General features: G+C 49.8%; 1 protein-coding gene across 8 annotated transcripts in view; it reads right to left on the bottom strand.

Moving 5' to 3' along the window:
• Positions 1-19,408, bottom strand: part of ADGRG1 (adhesion G protein-coupled receptor G1) — a 47,225-nt gene extending 27,817 nt beyond the window's left edge. For 3 of the 8 annotated variants that reach the window (XM_090062804.1, XM_090062809.1, XM_090062807.1), the window contains exons 1-2: positions 19,112-19,408; positions 8,877-9,018 (exon numbers count right to left, since the gene is read on the bottom strand). The gene's annotated coding sequence lies outside the window, so the exon portion shown is untranslated. Of the gene's footprint in view, positions 1-8,872; positions 9,019-19,111 lie in introns of all 8 variants that reach the window. The other 5 variants (XM_090062806.1, XM_090062812.1, XM_090062808.1 and 2 more) reach the window with 3 other exon arrangements.
• Positions 19,409-20,524: the final 1,116 nt, after the last annotated feature.

Raw genomic sequence — 20,524 nt, 5'->3', positions numbered from 1 at the left:
TGGGAGGGGCAGGGGGATGGGAAGTGGTCCTCTCCAGTCCTACAGCAGGCACAACATAAAACATGATCATGCTTTACAGCCAAGCCACTACCCCCCAGGCCTGCTGGTGCCCCTCACCCCGCTCACTCCTGCTGGGGTGGCCCTACCTCTGGGATGTAACGTCCACATATAACAGTGCATGGGAAGGGCAGAGATGCGCCTAGCTCTGGGGTGTAGCAGCTCCATATAACAGTGTATGCGGAGGACTGAGAAACACCCCAGGGCTGGGTGCAATAGCCACATATAACAGTTTAGCACAGCCCACATCATTACAACCCAGAGCTGGGTGCATCACAGGACCCAATCCTTTCCAAGGGTGCGTGACTTTTCTCTCCCTGCAGTGGCCTGGGGGTTGTGGCATGAGCATGTGGGGGGGGGGGGGGTTGGTGTGGGCGACACCACCTACCCCTTCCAGCCCTGCCTGTGCCCCTCATTCCAAACCTGAAACCTCCTGCCCCACCAGCCCTTCCAGTTCCTCTCATTCCTAGCTAACCTGCAGCCCCCCAGCCTAGCTGGTGCCCCTCACTCCTGACCCACAGCCCCCTGCACTCCCAGAAAGGGCAGCAGTATGACTGTCAGGCAGACCAATGGCAAGCACAGTGTGGTCAAAGGGGGCAGGGACATGCTGGTGGGGGCAAAAATAGGCTTAGAAGGAACAGGAATACCAGAGAAGAGGGGCAAGCTTTGGGGGTAGAGGACAGGAGGGAGAACAAGTATTGAATGGATCTGGTTGTAGGCTGGGAGATATGACTGCAGGTGATGATCATCTGCCAATGCAGCAGTTAGAAGATTAACGATTAACGTGCAAATAGACTAAGTGATAAGAAAATTCCTCTCATTGAGCCTGGGCTGTTTCTTTCTTCACCTCAGCCTACACCATGCCCCTCCTGTGCAGGGGTCGGGGTGTTAGCTTATGCTGGCCACTGTGGGGGGGCGGGGGGGAGTTGGAGTAGGCTGATCATGGCCCCCCCAACTCCACTTTGGGGGAAGCTGTCCTGGGCATGGGGATACCCAAGGAATCTTAATCAACCTCAAAAACAACCTCAGGCCACCCCCATGCGGGTTCTTAGCTTTGGAAAAAATCCTGCTTTTTGACATGAGGATATAAATGACAGGAGACACAAGCAATGTTCCCTTTAAGGTGTAGCAATCCATGAGTGCTGCTTTGGTCCATGAGTGCGGCACTTTGATCCCGCCTCCCACTTTTGCTAAGCCTGGATCTGGACTACGCTAAGCCTAAAAACTAGAATCCTCATGTAATGGATCCTCACCATTATTCTCGGGGTTAGGGGACCACGAGGGGTGGAGTACCCTATAGGCAGTGAGGCTCCCATGCCCCCCTATAAGGGAGCATGGACACTGGATGTTGTCTATAGGCTTCATAGATTGTAGAGGCTGGAAGGGACCTTGCAAAATCATCGTGTCCAGCCCCCCTGCACCAGGCAGGGAAGATAACTGGGGGTCAGGGGACCCCAGGTTAGGGTTGGTCGGTTAGGATTAGGGTCCCATGGGGGCACAGGGGCCCCCTATAAGGGAGCATAGACACCCCCTAGACAGTGGAGGCCCCTGCAGGGGAAGCTGGGGCACCCTAGCAGCAGCAGGATCTCTATAGGAGGTAGGGGTGCCTATAGGCAGTGGGGCCCACATAGAGGCACCCTGCGGGCCCCGAGCCCCTATGGGAAGCAGGGCCCTACAGGCAGCACCCCCCGCTCACCCAGCTTGAAATGACCCCTGTAGCGCTCCACACTGAAGAAAGCACAGAAGGACATGGCTGCTCCCGGCTGCCCAGCCCGGCCCCCCACTCCAGCTCCACCTGCGCACCTCTCTGCAGCTGCCAGGGGCACTTCCGGACAAGGCAGTGCAGGCAGGCACGCGGGGCAGGCACAGTCCGGGCCGGGGGGGGGAGCTCCAGCTATGCGGTGTAAAAGCAGCTGAAAGGCAGGGAGTGGCACCGATCCGGCAGAGTAGCCCCAGCCCCCGCCTTGCCTTGGCACACCACAGCCCAGCTCCTCTCCGGGCGGGTGCGTGGTGTTAATAATTTACCATGCGGCATGGTATTAAATTGTGCATGTAGTAATGTTTCCATGATACCCAGATGTCAACACACAGGAGGAGGGGGAGGAGGAAGGGGAGGGGAGGGGGAGAGGAGGCAGCCAGACTCTTTGCATACCCATGTGTAGCCCTAAGTGTACCCCATACCCAGAGCCCAGTGCAACAAGCGTGCAGAAAAAGCGGGGGAAAGAATTGCTTTGGGACCTGGCTTGGGAAGGTGGGCAGCCCCTTTGGGAAGCCTGTGATACAGACCCCCAGTGCCAATCCAGGGTTGTGAGGGGGAGGCAGGCAGGCTCACTCTTGCAGACTTTTGCATGAAAAGATTTCCCTCCCCACGCAGCAGCGCCCCATGCAACAAGCGCCCAGAAAAAAGCGGGAGGCTTTGCAGGAGAGGCAGGCAGCACTGCTTATCGAACTCTTCTCATATGCCTCATAGCACATTTTTCTAGTTATAGCATAATAAGCTACTGTGTGGTAAACCACATCCACGTTAGTTTATGATGACTAATTAAGGAAGGAAGGAAAATTAAACCAGGAGCATTTTTAGCGGGTAAATGACAATTATGTGGACAAGTGTCCTCTATTTCTCTCATAGCCTTTCTTTTCTATACCTTCTCCCCTGTTACTTCTCTCTTGGGGCTCCTTTCTCTTCTAAGTCAGTGGTTCTCAACCTGTAAGATTCAAGGCACACCTCAAAAAATGCTGTGGGGAGGCATTGGTCTTTCACTTGTTTCTTGACCACAGAAAAATAATAGAAAATTATTTTGTTGCAAAGACTTAAGATCACAGTAGATTGAAGTATGTTAGACCCTCTGGATTCCTATATGAAGTCTTTGGGTTTATCTTGAGAATCACATGTAGGTGTCTGCACACCTAGCTACTAATAATTTGCAGCACTCCATGGCACCTTTAAAAGGATCTAGCATCACCCTGGTTAAGAATCACTGCCTTACATGTTCTTACATTCCCATGCAGTCCAACCCACAAACTTAATCTTCCTTCCTCTTCTCTTCTCTTTCCTCATTCTCTTTATTGTCAGGACAAAACTGTCCCTCTCTAGTTTTCATTTTTCCTTCTCTTGTCTAATATACAGCCAGCTTGCTAAATTCTCTCTCTCCATTTCTTTCTCTGTCCCTTATATTTGCTTCATCTTTCATTTTGGTTCCACAGGACTCCTTTTATACTAGGGTTCCCAAGGTTGTTAACCTTGTTACATATCAGCTGGTGCTAACAACAGCTGTGGGTGGGGGGATATTTCCAAAATTTTGCCAGGGCAGACACAACCTGTGGTGACTGAAGAACTAGTAAGTGATGATGTGAAAAGAAAAAAGATACTGACAGTGAGAGTCTACGAGTCAATTTAGATCAGGCAGTTTGTATGTATTCAGACCTGCTTAACTCTAATGACCAATTAATATTTGGGAGGAAGGAACACACTCAATACATCCTAGTGTTAATTAAAATAAAAGAACTCATGGTGAATAGCACTGATATGTCCAAGATGTCCTTGTAAGGAGGTGCTTGGTCCCTCAAGGGCTTGCAACTCAGCTGCAGGTGAAATAGTCTGCCTGGCTGAGAAGCTGGGAGCCAGCTGGAACTGATGCCCAGATAATGAGGATATAGCCACAGAAAGCCTTAAGAAGGCCAAGGAGGAATGTGGAGGAGTCCAGAGATAAAACTGTTCTCTTTCCTAACTTGGGTGATGATAGAGACTTTGGGTTTCATTTGCTTAGTGTGGCTTCAAGAACATTTCTGTGAAGAATAAATTGGTCTGAGAATGTGACAGCAGCACTGCCTGTTTTAGGTAGCAGGGTAATCAATCTGCTTCCTAAATACAACTGGGTCTTCCTGATCCTTCTAAGTAAGAATCAAGCAGAAACATGAAACCATTTAAGTAATACTTTCAGGGCTTTTGCTGTCTTTTTAAATGTCAGAGTGGTACATCCACTTTTTCTCAAAAATCCTTTCTTAGTTGATGTTTAGGGAACACTGGCTTAGTCCCAGATACATTGGTGCTGATTTTTTTCAGCCCATTATGCCAGGGTACATCCATTCTAGAATAATTCAAGTCTAGTGAAATGGGGAATACTTACTTACTAGTCAGAGGGGACCAGCAGGCACTGGGGAAGTCCCTGTTCCCCTGAGCACTACCAGGAGTGACCAGGAATAACGGTCACAAGCTGGCAGAGGGTAGATTCAGGCTAGACATCAGGAGGCGCTACTTCACTGTCAGGGCAGCTAGGATCAGGAACCAACTTCCAAGAGAAGTGGTGCTGGCTCCTACCCTGGGGGTCTTTAAGAGGAGGCTAGATGTACACCTTGCTGGGGTCATTTGACTCCAGTACTCTTTCCTGCCATGGCAGGGGATCGGACTCGATGATCTCCTCAGGTCCTTTCCAACCCTAGAAATTATGAAACTATGAATCAGGTTGAGGAATTGGGTTGTACCTCCTTTCAGAAGACTAATTGCATTGAGGGTGGGATTTTTAGTAGTGCTGTTAGATTCAATTCTGCTCCCAAGGAACCAAAGGGAATTTCATTGCTGACTTCTCTGAGAGCAATCAGGCAAGTGCTGAGGTTTCCAAAAGCACTCATGTGATCAGTTTTTGCTGGTCCCTTTTTCAGTGCATTTTGCTCTTAGGGTGTTTCCTTAGCCCCTTACATACTTGTACTATAAATACCTTTCTCACAGCTGACCTCACACTGAGAGCCAAATGCCCAGAACTGACTATCTACAACTTCTCCAACTTGTTCCATTTCCCTCTCCTGTCATATTCCTGACTTCTGGTCCTGCTTTCACCTATTATGCATCAAGACAGCTCTTAGAACCTGTTCCTTCAGGGGCTGCTGCTGCAGCAGCTTCAATATAAGCCTCATACCCTGAAATGGGGAAGGAAGATAACTTTGGTTCACTTGCTCCTTGGGCCCTTGTTGCTGCTCCTGTTGGATGCAGCTTGTTACTGAGACAATTTTGCTTATCACTGAGTGGGAGCAGGTCAGAAAAGCCTATTCCCATCCATTGTGTATGACACCTGGACTTCCCTGTTACAGCTTTCCCATAAGATTTGGTGTTACAAGACTGTGACAAAAGAAGTATCAGAGATTTGGAACTGATGCAGATGTAGATGTATGCAATGGTCCAGAAATACCACAAGCTGGGAAAGCTACAAGCAGTCAGTTCTGCAGGCAGTCAGCTCCTGCGGAAGTGGGGTTGGGCAGAGAGGCAGTATTTACCTTGTGTGGAGTGTTTGGGGCAGTTTGAATGCAGGGCTGTTAGCAACCACACCCTGAACTTCTGCAAGCCAGCAGTCTGTGGTCCCTGCTTCCTTCCAAGCTCTGTTATGCATCACAATTGAGGCAGGGTGTGAGGTATGCCTTGAGAAGAGAACTGGGAACAAGCTGTAGTTTTGAAGAAAAAATAACCTCAGAAAAAGTGCTTGGTTTTGGAGATGGTTTAAATCAGGGATGGGCAAAATATGGCTTGCGGGTTAGATTCAGCCTGCGAGGCCATTCTATCTGGCCTGCGGAAACAAATGTAGAAAATTAATATTTCTCTGCCCTTGGTTCGTGTCAAAAATGTCAGGAACCAAGAGCAGTAGGACCGAGGGGAAACCCAGCTCCAACAACAGCAGCACCTGCCCCCCGGCCCCCAGCTGGTAGCCCCAGCAGGGGTTTCTGGGCTGGGAGCACATGGCTGCCTGGGGGTGGGAAGCTCAGGTAAGTGGGGGTGGGGGACCCCAAGCAGGGAAGGAGCACAGTGTGAGGGAAGTGGCCTCTCCCTGCCCACGCCCAGTGCCCCATGCTGCAGCTGCTCGCAGCCCACGTGGGGCAGCAGCCTGTGCTCACTCTGGACAGCTCCATGCAGGCTGTGAGTGCCTGCAGCATGGGGCACGGGCTGTGGGGTGGGGGAGTTGCCACTTCCCCGCTGCACTCAGCTTTTCCCTGGGCTCCTTCTCTGCGCAGAGAAAAGCAGCCCCTTGCCCTCCCCATGGCCATCACCCCGCACTGCAGGTGCTCGCAGCCCACACGGGGTTGTCCGGAGCAGGCACAGGCAGCCCCAGGCTTGCTGCAAGCGGCTGCAGTGTGGGGCACCGGGCATGGGTTGGGGAGGGGCTGCTTTCTTTCCCCTTCCCCGTGTTTAGCAGCACCTTGTAGCCCAGCTCCACTCCCAGGCTGGCAGTGGGGCGGGTTACAAGCTGGTGCTGAGCGCAGGAAAAAGTGACCCCTCGCCCACTCCATGGCCAGCGCCCCACACTGCAGCTACCTGCAGCCTGCATGAGGCTGCCTGTGCCTGCTCCAGACAGCCCAGTGTGGGCTACAAGTGCCTGCAGCAGGGAGTGCCAGCCATGGGGCAGGCAAGGGGCCACTTTTGCCCATGCTCAGCACCAGCTTCTTCCCTGCTGGCAAGCAGGGGGTTGGGGCTCAGTGCTGCCCTCCGCCTGTACCGTGGGGCTGGGGGGCACTGGGTGTGAGCAGGCAGGGAGCCAGTGGGAGCATGGGGCCTGCACCAATGTCCCAGGGCCAGTGCTGGTGGGGCCCAGAGCAGGGTGGCAGGAGTGAGGGGTCCCAGCTGGCAGGGGCTTTATGGAACCAGGCCAGCTCCCCACTCCCTGCTGGTGCAGCCCACTCCGGCCCCACAGACCCCTGCCAGCCTGTGCCCCACTCTGGGCCCCACTGGTGCTGGCCCTGGGACATTGGTCCAAAGACTTTGGGATGTTGGTCCCAAGATGGTGACCAGGGGGCGGGGCACCTGTCAAGGGGCGTGGCTACCCATACAGCCCTCAACAGCCTGCCAAAACTGGGTAAGCAGCCCTTCACCCAAAATAATTGCCCACCCCTGGTTTAAATAGATTCTCTTAATTTAGGTGTTTCTCTGATTCACTGGAGCAGAGATGGGAGGAACCCTTTCTGAAGTTCCCCTCTGGGATGCCTAAAGTGGGGGCAGGGATCACTTGTGAGGGGCACAGGGCATCAGATGACTATACCATAGGGCAAAAGGACTAAGCCTCAGGGTCTCAAATAATTCCTCTGCCCAGCAGCTCCTTGTACTCATTCCTTGCTAAATTGGTGAGCAATGGGCTGAGAGAAGGAGCAGCCCTTCTCTGTGTTACCAGAACTGATGAACTGGGGAGCTGCAGAAAGGGGGTAGCAGTTGTTTCATGCTGCTCACAGACAGCCCAGGGGAAAGGGGCGGGGAGGTTGCATTTGGTGCTTCCCTCCCTGAAGGAGCATCAGGGAACTTTGACACCTTCTTTCTGGGCATTCAGTACTTTTTCTTCTTAAAGAGGCCTCTGTTGCATATGCCTTCATGCTAAAGCCAGGACAGGTCTCTGGTGACAATCCCAGTTGATTGTATGTGGGTCAGTCAATCCTAATCCCAGCATTTTGGACTTGAGTACAGGAGGCAGCTGCACTGTGTGACTGCCATTCTGGGACTTGACAATGATGCACGGGCACTGTGGATCCAGGGCAGGGCGGGTGCCTATCAATCTAGCTGTGGATTATCAAAACAGCAGTTTCACCACAGCTTAAAAAAAATATCAAGCTTTTAACAATTAACATTTCACCAAAACCGAAACCCCCAGGGATGGCCAGTATTTCCCTCTGAGAGGGCAATGTCTCTCCTGCCCAGAAGCAGCACTTTCAGCAGACTACCATTTTTCATTGTGAACAGAACAGTACATGAGATGTAATATATCCTGTGACAAGTTCTCAGGAGAAGAGGAGGATTATTTTTATCTACTCTACAATGTGGTGGCCAGTTATAGGAAAGGACTAGTCTCTGGCTCCAGAGATGGCTTCAGCTCTATTTTCCTATGCCCTTGTATCACCTATGCATGAGGTTGTTTCATCACTGTATAGGCACGTCAGTCTTGTTGGGAAGGAGGATGTAGCAACGCAGCTAAAAGTGCAGAGGTGCCTGGGGTGTCAGATGCAGGTTGCAGTGTGCCAGAACTCCACTGTCTGTATTGAGCCCTGAGTTTCTGTACCTACTACGTAGGAGGCTGATGAAGTACAGTTCATAGGCCCAGCTCTGAAAAGTGGTTTGTACATTCAAACAAGCACCTAACCGCAACACCAGAACTGAAGCCAACTTTCTACAGCTCAAAACACAAAACCTGCCAAGTATCTCCAGTACCCCACAAACTGCACACCAGAATCTATCAAAGACAACAAAACCCAAGTACCTGTGGGGGCACAGTCCTCAGGAAAAAAATACTCTGTATCCAGTCTCTTAGGCCTGATCCTAAGAGGGAACAAATGACAATGCAAACCACTTTTCAGAGCTGGGCCTATGGACTGCACTTCATCAGCCTGAAATTAAGGGGTAGACAAGAGGCTCCTTGCCTCAGTAGTGAACACAACCCTGTAAGTCAAGGATCAGAGTGAAGTGTCAGGTTTTATGTGGGCAACTCTGGATCAGGAGCCTTGTGAGTGATAGTCCTTGCTACCTGTGCCTGGAGAAACCTCCCTCCCTGACCAATGAAACCACTGGCTTTCTCTCCTCTGCTGCTTCTTCCTCACTCTTCCTGTCACGTTTTTTTCCTAGTCTCTCTCCCATTCAGTCTCTTTTTCCAGCCCAGTTTCTCTCCATGTGTTGTTTTTTACCCAGAGCTGATTCATCTCTTCATGTGCACCTCTTCTGCAGGAGCTGCAGAGGATTGGTGCTGCCTTGCTTCCATTACCCTATGGGCTGTTGCAAGGCTGTAGAATTGCTGGGCATAGGAGTGCCCTAGCTACATCCTTCTCTCTACCAGCCTTTCAATGCCTCTGTACTTACTTACTTATATGACAGGGGCTCGCAGAGGGGACGACAGTGTAGGGCTTGTCCGGCATCTCCTGTGCCAAATGGATGCTGAACCAGCTCCCGGATTCGCCAAGAAACGATCCCTCTCGGCTTCTGTGAGGTGGTTGTGGGCTTCTGCACTAGGGAGAATCCAACAGATCTACAGTGAAAGTTCAACTGGGACAGGAGAACTCTGACTTTGCCTGGTTCTCTGGAGGGTGTCTGTACAGCTCTGGTCTCTGATGGAGGGCTAAGCTAGCCCAGATTCTGGGGTCACAGAGGGCACAGAAGCCAAACTCCATGGGCCTGGTTTCTCCACAACTCTGCACTGGGTGCATTCCTATAATACAGTGGGTGTGAGACACTGCTGAGCCAGAACTGTGACATTTTGCAACCCCCACCCCCCCATGCATTTTGTACAATGCTACAATGTGAAATCAGTACACAGCTCTGTGATGGTGGAGAAGTGTGTCCCAGGGCTGGGGAGGGCCCCCAAGCAGCATGCATAGGATGCCACTTCATACTAAGAAGAGCCCCACATGCTTCTTGAGTCGCTCCTCCCAGCCCACAAACTTCCATGACTGCCTGGCACCTACTAACTTGGGGCTGGCTGCTCGGCATGGCACTGCTTTCCAGTTCTGGGCAGCGATATATGAATTTGGCTAGAAGCACCACAGTGTGTATGGACAGGGAAACAGCGGCACGAGGTAGCAAAGTGACCTGCCTATAGTCACCCAGCAGGCCAGTAGCAGAATTCAGAACAGAGCCTAGCTCTCCTAAGTCCCAGTGCAATGTGCAGCCTGCTGTCTGGTGCTGCCATCTCAGTGCTGTTTCTCCTCTCACTGCTCCTCCAGGCCAGGCTGTCTTTGCTTTTCCTTGGGCTGGGCTGGTCTCTCCCTTCCCCACTCCCTTGTGTCCCAGGGTGTCCCCTCATCTATCTCTCGGCCCAGGCTGTGCTTTCCTAAGGACAGTCTGTCCCCTGAGCTCAGAGCAGTCACAACCAGCACTCTGAGGCACCAGCTGCCAGCCTGCTGCTATCTAGATTAACATGCAGAGGGTGCAGCTGTGCAGCCTCGTATGGGAGTGCCAGACCGTTAACGTTTCCTTCTCCCAGAAGCTTTGCTGTTCTTAGAGGGTCTCTGCTGCCATGCAATGCCACTCAGTCTGAGGTCTGTGCCCCCAGCCCGCAGCTATTTCACAGGCTCAGACAGGACAGATCCTTCCTCCTCACTCTCCACAAGGCCACAGTAGGCCGTTTTCTGTATCCTGGCATCCTGAAAAATTAACATGGCCTCTTCCTTCTCACAACAGAACAGACAGCCTTATCTCTCCTCTCCTCCCCTCCCAGTCCACAACTGGGGTATATTTAGCACACACCTCAGCCTGCTATTTAGTTGCTTCAAGGACTGGTTTAGAACAATAGGGCATAAAAGTTCCTGCTTAGTCACAAGCAGACAGAGTACAGCGGGGTCCCAGGGGGGATTAAGTAACAAGAGGAGATGCAGGCTCGGATGCAGCCCCTCCCTCCCTGCCTTCCTGCCCCCAGCGGAATAAGTCCTGTGCTGCAAATGCAGCCCTGTAGCAGGCTGGCATCCTGGGGCCAGGCAGAGGCAGGGGCTGCTCATGTCATCTTTAGTCTGTTCTCATCTCACACTCGGTGGGTAGAGGTCGTTTAGCCTGGGAGGAGGCCAGCCACAGGTCTGTGCACCACCTCAATCCCACTCAAAATGTAGTCTTCTGCATTGGGATAAATTACACCCACTGAGCAGTGTCTGAAATAAATGAGCCTACTGGTGCAGTAGGGGTCCAGTTAGTGTGAGGAAGAGTGACAGGCTCTTGTTTCATATAACTATACATTTGTAGTGCTACAGCAAGGAATGTAACCGCCCAACGTGCAGGGTGGCAGCTACCACACAGAAAGAGACCCCCATTCTGCCCTCACTCACATCAGAATAAGTCAAGGGTAAGGACAGGCATTACAGATCCTGCAGGCGTCAGTGAAATTCCAATCACAGGACGTTAGCACCGGGCTGCCAAATCTCAGGCTCTTATCACAAGTCTAATGATCTTTAGAGTTTTTTCTTAAAGCCCCAGCTCCCAGCTATTACAAGGAATCTTCAGCCTTCATTTAAATGAAGTTTTCCATCCTCACAGTTACAGGGAAACCATTAGGGTAGTGGTTCCCAAACTCTGACAGACTGCATACCACAAATTCAAAATGATACAACCTTAAATACCATCAACAAATTTTCAGTTCAACCTTAACTACCACCAGCAAATGTTTGTCATATAAAGTAATTATCATAAATCTGTTAACAGATACCACTGACAAGTTGTCTACATACCTCTGGTGGTACCCATACCACAGATTGGGAACTACTGCCTGAGGGCTTCAAAGCCAGGAGGCAAATTATTGCCAAGTTGCCTAATGCTGCTCTGGAGGGAGCAAGGAAATGACTTATTTTTTAAATTCATTTTAAATTCCTTTAAAAATTATTCTGGTACTTTTAAAAATGTTATGATCTTGGGACATTTGAACACAGGGTGGGCAATAACACTGGGCTGTGGGTTTCATTTACCTAACTTTTTTTTTAATAGAGGTAACTCAGCAGGCAAGTGGCAGGCCAGGGATAGAACCTTAGTCTCCTGAGTTCCAGTCTAGGATAATATCTGCTGACGGGCCTCATAAGCTGGATGAGGAAATAAGTTTGTACGTATTCATTAAGTACTTTGAAATTCTTGTTTATTCTATAAATAAGGGAGAGGCAAGTGCCTTTATCGTGTCTCTTCTGAGATCCAATAATCGCCAGTAGAGCTGCTCAAATTTTACTCAGTGAGTTTGTCTTTTTATTTTTGCCTTCACAGAACATTTTTGGACCAGGCCTTAAATTTGCATATTTTTTGGAACATGCAAATAATCACAAAACAGCACAAGTGAACAAATGGCAGCTTGTGCAGTATGAATAATGTTGGCATTTAAATGTCAGACCAGGCCATTCAAGTTGCTAGTGGGCTGGAGGCACACTCATTCCATTGAATTATGCAGGCAGATTTTCAAGTGTCATACCCTGAATGACTCACAGGCACCTGAGTTGAACTGGAAATTCAAGAATTTCCAAAATATTTGTAAAATATTTCATTCCAACGTTCAGCCAACTCTAGCTTTTATGAATGCCCCATGTCATTAATATTGGTTTCTGTCTGAGAAGTGTGTCATGCATTATAGGCAGTGACATGCACATAGATACAGCCCACAGTTTGACTGGTATAAAAAATAAAAAAGAACAGACAGGTTTCCATTGAGGTTCAACACAATGTTTCTTGCAGACAGTGAGAAACCACCCATTGTCTTTGTTGGGAGCTGGCTTGGGCTGCTAATTAGCAAATGATAAGAGGCATGGAAAGTCATGCTTCACCTCCTGTGCTGTGAGCAGCACATACAGCGGAAGAGGTCAGATACAAGGAACTCTAGGTGCAGGCAGTTGGTGTCTGTGGCTTTTGAGAAGATGTTTGGTAAGAGTCCTTGTCTATGCACTGAAATTTTAGAGATCTCATTTCCTAAAATTCGAATAAGTGCATTGTTTAAAAATGCACCATTGCTTTCATCTTCTTTGAATGTGGAACTCCCAGCATTTTGCTAAGTGAGTTGTAAACACCATAGCCACTCTAAGTATGAGAAATGGAGTTGACTGTTGTAATTTCAAACAAGCAATTCTGTCTTCCACATTCTGAGGGGAAGAGACCTGACTTCTGTTCTTGCTTCTTACACAGCTTCCCTCTATGGGATTGGGCCAATCTTAATCTCTGTTTCAGTTTTCCATTATAAAATGGGGAGATTCCCTCCCTTTTCCTGCTGTGTCTATTTAGATGATAAAATCACAGGGTTGCAGGTAGCTTTACTGTGTGTATACACAATGCCTGCACAATGGGGTTGTGGTCTCAGTTGGTGTTTCTAAACTCTACTAGATTACAAATAACAATAAAGGATCTTTAATGAATTTACAGGGATAGATGACATTGTGTGGTGATAGTGCCTCACTAATCATTTGATATGCTATCGGAGGAATGGACTAGACAGACTCTTCCATCTTTGATTTTTTCATCTTCTAATTTGCAATGTAATTTTTTTAAGTGAACCAAACCAGGAAGTGACAAAAATAGCACCCCACTCCATGCACACATACAATCATCCATATTTGTCATGCTATGGCCACATGAACAGTAACATTATAGGATGAGCCCTGTGGGTTGAATTCAGCAGTGACTGCAGTGAAGATTTTGCTCAGGTACTGAAGTAGAATTATCAGCCATACTGGTTCATCTACCCACTAGACCTGCCCTACCCTCTCCTGTAAGATATGTTCCCTAAAGTTGGGAGACAGGGGCCATGAAAATAGTAGCACAAGGCTGGCTAGTCAGTGTCTTCCAGTGCTTACCACACTGTTGGGTCTCAAAGGGCTGCTTTTTGCAATGATCATTTTAAAAATGACACAGCAAATACGGCAGCATCTGCTGAAGTTGTGCAGCCATCATTAATGCTCAAATATCTCTCACTTTTAGTTCTCTAAGCACCTCCTGTGCGAGACTATTTCACTGAGGATCTGGACAAACAAGCAAGTTTGTCCAGGGGGCAGGTTTACCATGCCTCAGCTGCTCTGTGGTAACTGTACATGTGCCTATTCTTATTTTGCAGTAAATGGAAGTTAACTCAGAATAACTCACCCCTCTTTCATTCGGGGTTAGATAGTTGTAGTTTAACTTTCACCTATCACAAAGTAAACGCAAGCGCACTAATGGTTGTCATGGGGCAGCTGCCCTGTGGCAAAGCTCCACACCCAGTTAACTTGCTGTCATTTATGCATTTGTTCATACCCTGAGTTCATCATGCTTCTGTGCACTACTGCACCAGTTAGTACGATGTAGATCCCTCTTCGGTTTAGATGTTATCTAACAATAGGTTTTACCATCCCTAATCTGGCCAATAAAGTAGAAAAGAAACGTGACATAGCCTACCTTAGAATAGAACAGAACTAGCCTTCCCCTGGCTTTGTGACCTGGGTAGCGCTCCTCATAAATTGTGTAGTGTGCAGTCAAGCGCCTCTGTGAGAGATTTCTGGGGGGAAAACCTGGGTGCTATGAGAAAGGGTGTTGATGAGGCCTCTGACTTTCTGTGCTGTTTAATAGAAGCAGTTGGACATGAATATCTTGAGCTGGATCTGTCTGAGTTATCAAAGATGCTGTGACACTTCCTTATCAATGGGTATTAGTCTTGGTGGGTTTGGCCAACTTCCAACTTTTGTGTTCTCCTTACCTAAAATTCCCCTCTGGTTTAATAATTTACAAAATTCTTCTTCCTGTCCTAGACAGCTGGAAAGCACTGGTATGTACTTTTAAACAGCCACTGCTATTTCTTCTCCACTGGCACCTTCCTGAGGTGGAGCTATGAGGAAAGATGTAGTGAAGTGATCCATATCTACACATGCATAACACAGATCTAGGAGCTGAAGCCTTAATATGCAAGTGATCCATATTGATACATGTAGTATATATACTGGAAGCTGGCTTGGGCTGCTAATTAGAAAGTAAGAAAGAGATGTGGGAAAGAAATACATACAGCCTTACCTCCTGTGCTGTGAGCAGCACATGCAGCAGAAGATGTCAAGTATATGGAAATCTAGGTACAGACACTTGGTATCTCTGGCTTTTGAGAAGATGGTTTGGTGTCTATGCACTGAAACGTTAGAGTTCTCATTTCTTAAAATGCAGATAGGTGGGGTGCTTAAAAACACTGCATTGCTTTCATCTGCTCTGAATGTAGAAATCCCAGAATGCTGCTGTAAAGACCACAGCCACTCTAAGTACTAGAAATGAATTATAAAGGAAATAATTGCTGGCCATACCTTCCTACCATTTCTCTGTGTGTGTGCGTGCATGTGTGTGTGTGTGTGTACCGATATATATGTAAATGTGTGTGTGGATGTTTAACGTTTTCTTAGGTACTCATGGATGCACAAAAATGCTGTTTGTCTACTTTCTTTGAAAGAAAAGAGATACATAAATGCCAGTCACTGGTCAGTAATGCCAATAGGAACTTATATTTGCTCATGCAGAAAAGCAAAAAAAATCCCAAATACCACATCCACACACCCCAAAACCAACCACAGGATGGTTCTGGTGGCTTAAACTAGGAATCAGGATATCTGCCATGTATTCCCAATTTTGTCACGGAGTTGACATGTGTCGCTGGACAAACTACCTGTTAATCACTGTATGCCTCTGATATCCTATGCAAAAGACAAGGATAATGTAATGAGCCTTGTGAGACCAAGTGTTACCATCACCCTGTGGACTCTTGCAGGAGATCTCTTGAGAGAGTGTGTTCCCAGGTGGAACCCCTCTGAGTATATGCGTAGGTCAATAGTTTGGAAAGAGGAAGCTCTTTATGAAGCAAGCTTTGTTTTCCTTTCCTGAGCTGAATCATGGCCAAGCCCTGTTCTCTACTTTGTCTCCTGCTAGGTACAAAGGCACCCTTGTTCTGATCTTGGAAGTTGCAGGTTTGGCAAATCCAGGGAAACTTCATTTGAGTCCTTCCCCTTTCCTCACAAAAGTGTGTGATCCGGCTCTCACTTGGGTGGATGTTAATTAAGGGTAGTACCACCAAAATCACAGGGGAAATCAGCATACAGTATCTCAGGATCAAGGTCCAGAGCTGTCTGCATGAAACTGTGGAACCTTTGAGGATATTTGCAGTATTGCACACAAAACCAGGCCCTGTAAATGTTCTGGGGCTGGGTTAAACCAGTCCTGTTGTGCTTTATCGGCTTCTTTATAGTCTGACCAAGCAGATTGGATGTTTGTGGCATTTCAGTGAATGTGAAATTCTTAGGGAATGGCATAAACTCATATGACACCCAAGTACAAATGGTAATGTACCAGATGCCGCTGAGTATGGAGTGAGTCATACAACCTGGGGCCATGTATCAGACCCCACAAGAGCCTCTGTGCTCTTCAGTACAAAGAGAAAGGCATCACTTGGAAAACCTAAGATTTCCTTTGCAGAGTGGAAGGGAGTGGAGGAGGAAAGGGGATTATTGTTCCTGGGATCATTGACTGGCAATGCTGAGTGTTTGTCACAGCTATGATTTCAGTGACAAAAGCACTTGTGCTGCAATGGGCTGGGGGAAATTTCCCCAAGTGAAGATGATCTTCACCAGTCCCAACATACGGTGTGCCAGAGGCAGGAGAAGTGTATTAGGATGAAATGGGGTCTCCTTAGCACATTCTCCTGTGAAAAATCTGGGTTGAAGGAAGGCAGTTATAAATTCGACCACCTCCAGGGCTGCTCTAGTTTATGTTGGGAGGCCACTGAGTCCTGAAGCAACCCCAAGTCCCATCATCTGTGAACACAACCTCAACCCATTCAGCACCATGCAAGTCAAAATGGGACAGGGTAAAAAGATGGCTTTGAAAGTCTCTGACCCAGAGTTGCCTGTGCATCAGTCCAGCCCCAGTAGTAGCCTGGGGTCAGGTCTCTGCCTTTCTGGCTACTCTGCTATTTCCACAAGAGACTTGCTAACCTAACTCCATACAAGTCCTGGGAAGTGGAATGTGATTTGTAAATGATTATACACGCTTAGTTCATTATTAAGCTGCTTTAAGCATTTTTGTTGTAAAAGAAAACGAATGGCTTTTGACTCTTGCCATCATTTCCCATGAAAAACAACTTAATATTCATTCCAATTTTGTGCGCCATGTCTTTTCCTTCTTTATTGTTATAAGTTTTGCATTATTTCCCTTTTTTACCATCTTTAGTATTGGGATAAGGGAGCATTTCACAGACAGGTCGCCAATCCAAACACAAAGCAGGTTAAAATGATCAAAAAGTTTCTACCGTGTAACAGCTGTTCAGAAGCTGATGGGAAAGGAGTTGGCGGGTCTTAGACCACTTACTAATGAACAGGTGTTTGTTTGATGAAAAACACCACCCAAGTTGGCACTTTTTAGTTCCCTTGTTGGTGGTCTTAAAAGAGCAGCCAAAGATTAAACAGCCATGGAGGCAGAGCTCCTATCTCACCCTTTGGTTAGACTTCATGATCTAGCAGCAGCTTCTCTGCTGTTTCATTATAAGGAATGGTGACTGTTATACAACTAAGGAAAACTATCCATGGCAAAAGTCAGTGCTGCTGCAAGGTTTTGGAGATGCTAACACCCTTGAAACTAGGAGTTGCTAACACTCTCGAAAACATCAGCAGAAATTTCCCAACACGGCCACAGTTGTTTACAAACCTGTTGCTTTCGGAGTTTCTCCCTCCCCAACCCAATGCCTGCTCCCGTCTTTCCAAACTGCAGGATTAAGTCTTGGACAGCAATCAACTATGTAACATTTATAGGCATGGCTTGATTTATGCAAGAGCTACAGATCACAGCTCCAGTCACAGCAAAGCAAAGTGTCAACGAGAAGCTCTCTCCCAGCATACTCTCTACAAGGATCTGAACCACGCTGCTGGAACTCCTGAATCCCAGCCCCAGGCTCACAATGTCCCTCTCCTTTGTAACTTCTGGGTCTCTGGGACGATTTGTGTACCTTATGGCAGCTGTTCCTAGCAAGGCACTGCAATGTACAGGACATAAGAAAAACAAACACCAGCTATGTCCACAGTGCTTTGGAGCAGAGACCCGAGCTGGTCTCAGTTTCTGCTTGTCTCCTGACTTCCATAGGTAGTTGAATGCCCCTTTTAACCAGCAGCACTAGAACTAGCAGATCTTAGACGGACTGCTCTGTGTGAAACCCAAATGCTAGCTCAAACTAGTAGAGGCCTGCTGAATTTTTTCATCTAGAATTCCCTTCAGGCATGCTTTGGGAAAAACAGTGTTCCACTGAGGTGAGTCATCTGCTCTGAAGGGAAAGGTTGAGGAAGAGTGCTCATCTGAGATGGAAGCAGGAGGGAAAAATGCAGTCCCTCTTGTTAAGTCAGGGTGTGGGGGAACCCCAAAGGGCTCAGAGAAATCTCAGAGTGAGGGGCTCTTTGGTGCCAACAGCCCCTGACAATTAAGCCTAGTATGACTAATCAACACTGTCTGCTGAAGTGAACTCACAGTACAGTCATAGAAACTGGAGGTGGATGAGGCTGTCCATAGTAGGGAAAAAAATTGCTGCTAGGACTGGGCTATGTAGTCAGATCCTGCATGGCTGGACCAGACCATCTGATGACCAGCTGGAATGTGTGTAATGCTCTTTCCCAGCATGCATGGGCAGCAGGTGTGGCTTTGGCATGCTTGCCTGGCTCTGTGGTTAGGCGCCTAGTGCTCCCCATTAGTTGCTTGCACAACTGAGCCTGGGGGTTGTGGGAAGCTTTTTCTAATTTCATTTGTGTTTGTGGTGTTGAATAGGATCAGCTGTGAGCAGCTGTAAGTGTCTGGGGCAATTGGAGGATTCACAGCTCAGTAGTAATGGAGTTCATCCTGACCCTGGGGCTGGTCAAGCAGATTGAGTGGAGAAGGAGGACTGAACAGATTCAGATACAAGTGGAAACAGAGGTTCTCTCTCTAACACTGTCTGCATTTTCATTCCAAATACAACACCAGGAGCTACAGCTACCGCCATGCACAAGGTAGCAGGTTAGCTGGCAGTAATGCTGTGAATGTCCCAGCGTGGGAGAGAAGCCTGGCGCACCTCTTTGCGAGAAACAGTGTTGCATGGTGCAGGAGCTGAGAGGGGGCAGTCTCCAGCACCGGCTATGGGATCAGTGAAAATCTGTCAGCTGCCCAGCCATGGCGCAGCAGAGCAGCCCCCTCTCACCTCCTACCGCCTCGGAGCATCCTCATGAGCACTGCTCCCGACCACCTGCCAGCCCTGCAGCACTGCCGGGGGCAGTGCGGTATATAGCAGGCTCCCGCGACAGTCCCACCGGAGGCAGGGCAGTCGGCACGCTCGCGGCCCTCCCTGCTGCTAGCCCTGACGGCAGAGCAGAGGGGCAGAGGTGCCCCAAACGCCGCCGTGTGCCCAGGGCAGAGGTGGGGTGAGCTGGGGGCCCGGGCCCTGCGGCCGGGGACATTCCCTTCCTTGGTGGTTTCCCGGCTCGAGGGATCGGGGAGCTGCCGCGGCCGGGGCCGAGCCGGGGCGCTGCCCGGGACTCGCCCCGCGGGGATCCGCCTCGCCCCTCGCCTCCCCTCCCCCCTCCCGGCGAGCCCGGAGGCGCGGGGCAGCGCCGAGCAGGCCGGAGCGCTCCCTACCTTCTGCGCCGCCTTCAGCCGCGCGAGCCCCGGCTGGGGAGGCGTCGGGGGCGGGGAGCGGAGCCTCCTGGCGGGCCCGGCGCCGAGCGCCGAGCAGCACTTCGGAGAGCGCCCGCCTCGCGCTCGGCCCCGGACCGGGCTGACGGGCGGCGCTGGAGCCGCCGGGGAGCCGGGCGGGCGCGCCGGAGGCTGGATGCCAGCGCCAGGGCAGCCGCGTCGCCGTCGCCTGCCGCTGAGCCCAAGTGCCCGGCAGGAGGCGGGAGCCCGCCGGTCCGTGCTGCTCCCGGCCCAGGGGCGGGGGCCCAAGGGGGAGGATGCGAGCTGCCCGCCGCAGGCTTGGGGTTGCCCGCCCTGCTGCCCTCCCCCGGGGGCTGCATGGCCCAGCGGGCAGGATCCGGGGAGGGAGGGAGCGCCACGCCGCCAGGGCTGCCGAGCTGAGGAGCCCCCTTGTCATCCGGGCGCCACCCCCGCCGCTGCCATGCCCCGGGCGGCCGTGGTGGTGCGGCTCGCCCTCCCACGGCGGGGCCCAGCCGGCAGAAGCCGCTCCTGGCCGGAGCTGGTGCGCCCCGCACCCCGCCGTGGGCACGGACATCTCGGGCACGGTTATTGCGACCCCATCTGCTGATGTTGCCACCCGTTTGGGGTCAGGCCTCCCAGTTTGGGAACCGCTAGACAGACTAGAGGGTTTCCTAATAGGCTGGGGGCTGTGCTGCTCAGTTGGAGGTTGATGCAAAGAACAAATAGAACTTCTTTGGTATTTGCGTTAATTTGCTAGATCACACACAATTTGATATATATTGTGTAAGGAAACAACCAACCAGGCAAACATAACCAACAGGGTTTATTTCCTTAGTCTTGCAGTCACTAGGAGAACAGGCTCTGTTGTAGATTCACAAAACAAAACCTAGCCTTCAGCATCCTGAAAATGCTCCTAGGGCCTCACTGAAAGTTATTTCCATGCCTGAGTTCATGTTCATCTGAGTTAACCTTGCCACACTTGACATTGCTTGTACCTAGAGATAAGCACTCTGCAGAGCTGTGGTGTAGGAGCTACCAGGAGCCTGATCCTGAGGGAAGCAGAAAGAAAGAGCTTGCTGGTGAGGCAGGCCTGGTGCCAACAGGAGAGTGTGCGAGGAGCAGGATGGTGTTCCCAAGGGCAGACACGAGGAGTGGGTATAGTTGTTGAAGCAAAATGGAAGAAGTAATGGAGGGGCTCACTGTCATGAAAGCTGCCAGAGAGGCATTGGAAATTAAGAGAAATTAGAAGGACCAACATAAATTGACATGAAGGCTAAAATAAAATGAAGACACCTCTCAAAGGGAGTTGAAGCTCCATCTGGAGGCTTAGTGGGACGGACTGCCAGATGATCTGCCAGCCAAAATTAAAGCTTTGTTGCAGTAGCAGTTACAAAG

This window comes from Crocodylus siamensis, chromosome 9, assembly GCF_052110815.1.
Source record: "Crocodylus siamensis isolate JL-2025a chromosome 9, ASM5211081v1, whole genome shotgun sequence".
NCBI classification, from domain to species: domain Eukaryota; kingdom Metazoa; phylum Chordata; order Crocodylia; family Crocodylidae; genus Crocodylus; species Crocodylus siamensis.
The sequence above is the reverse complement of the archived record's forward strand: the minus strand, read 5'-3'. Positions and strand labels throughout refer to the sequence as shown.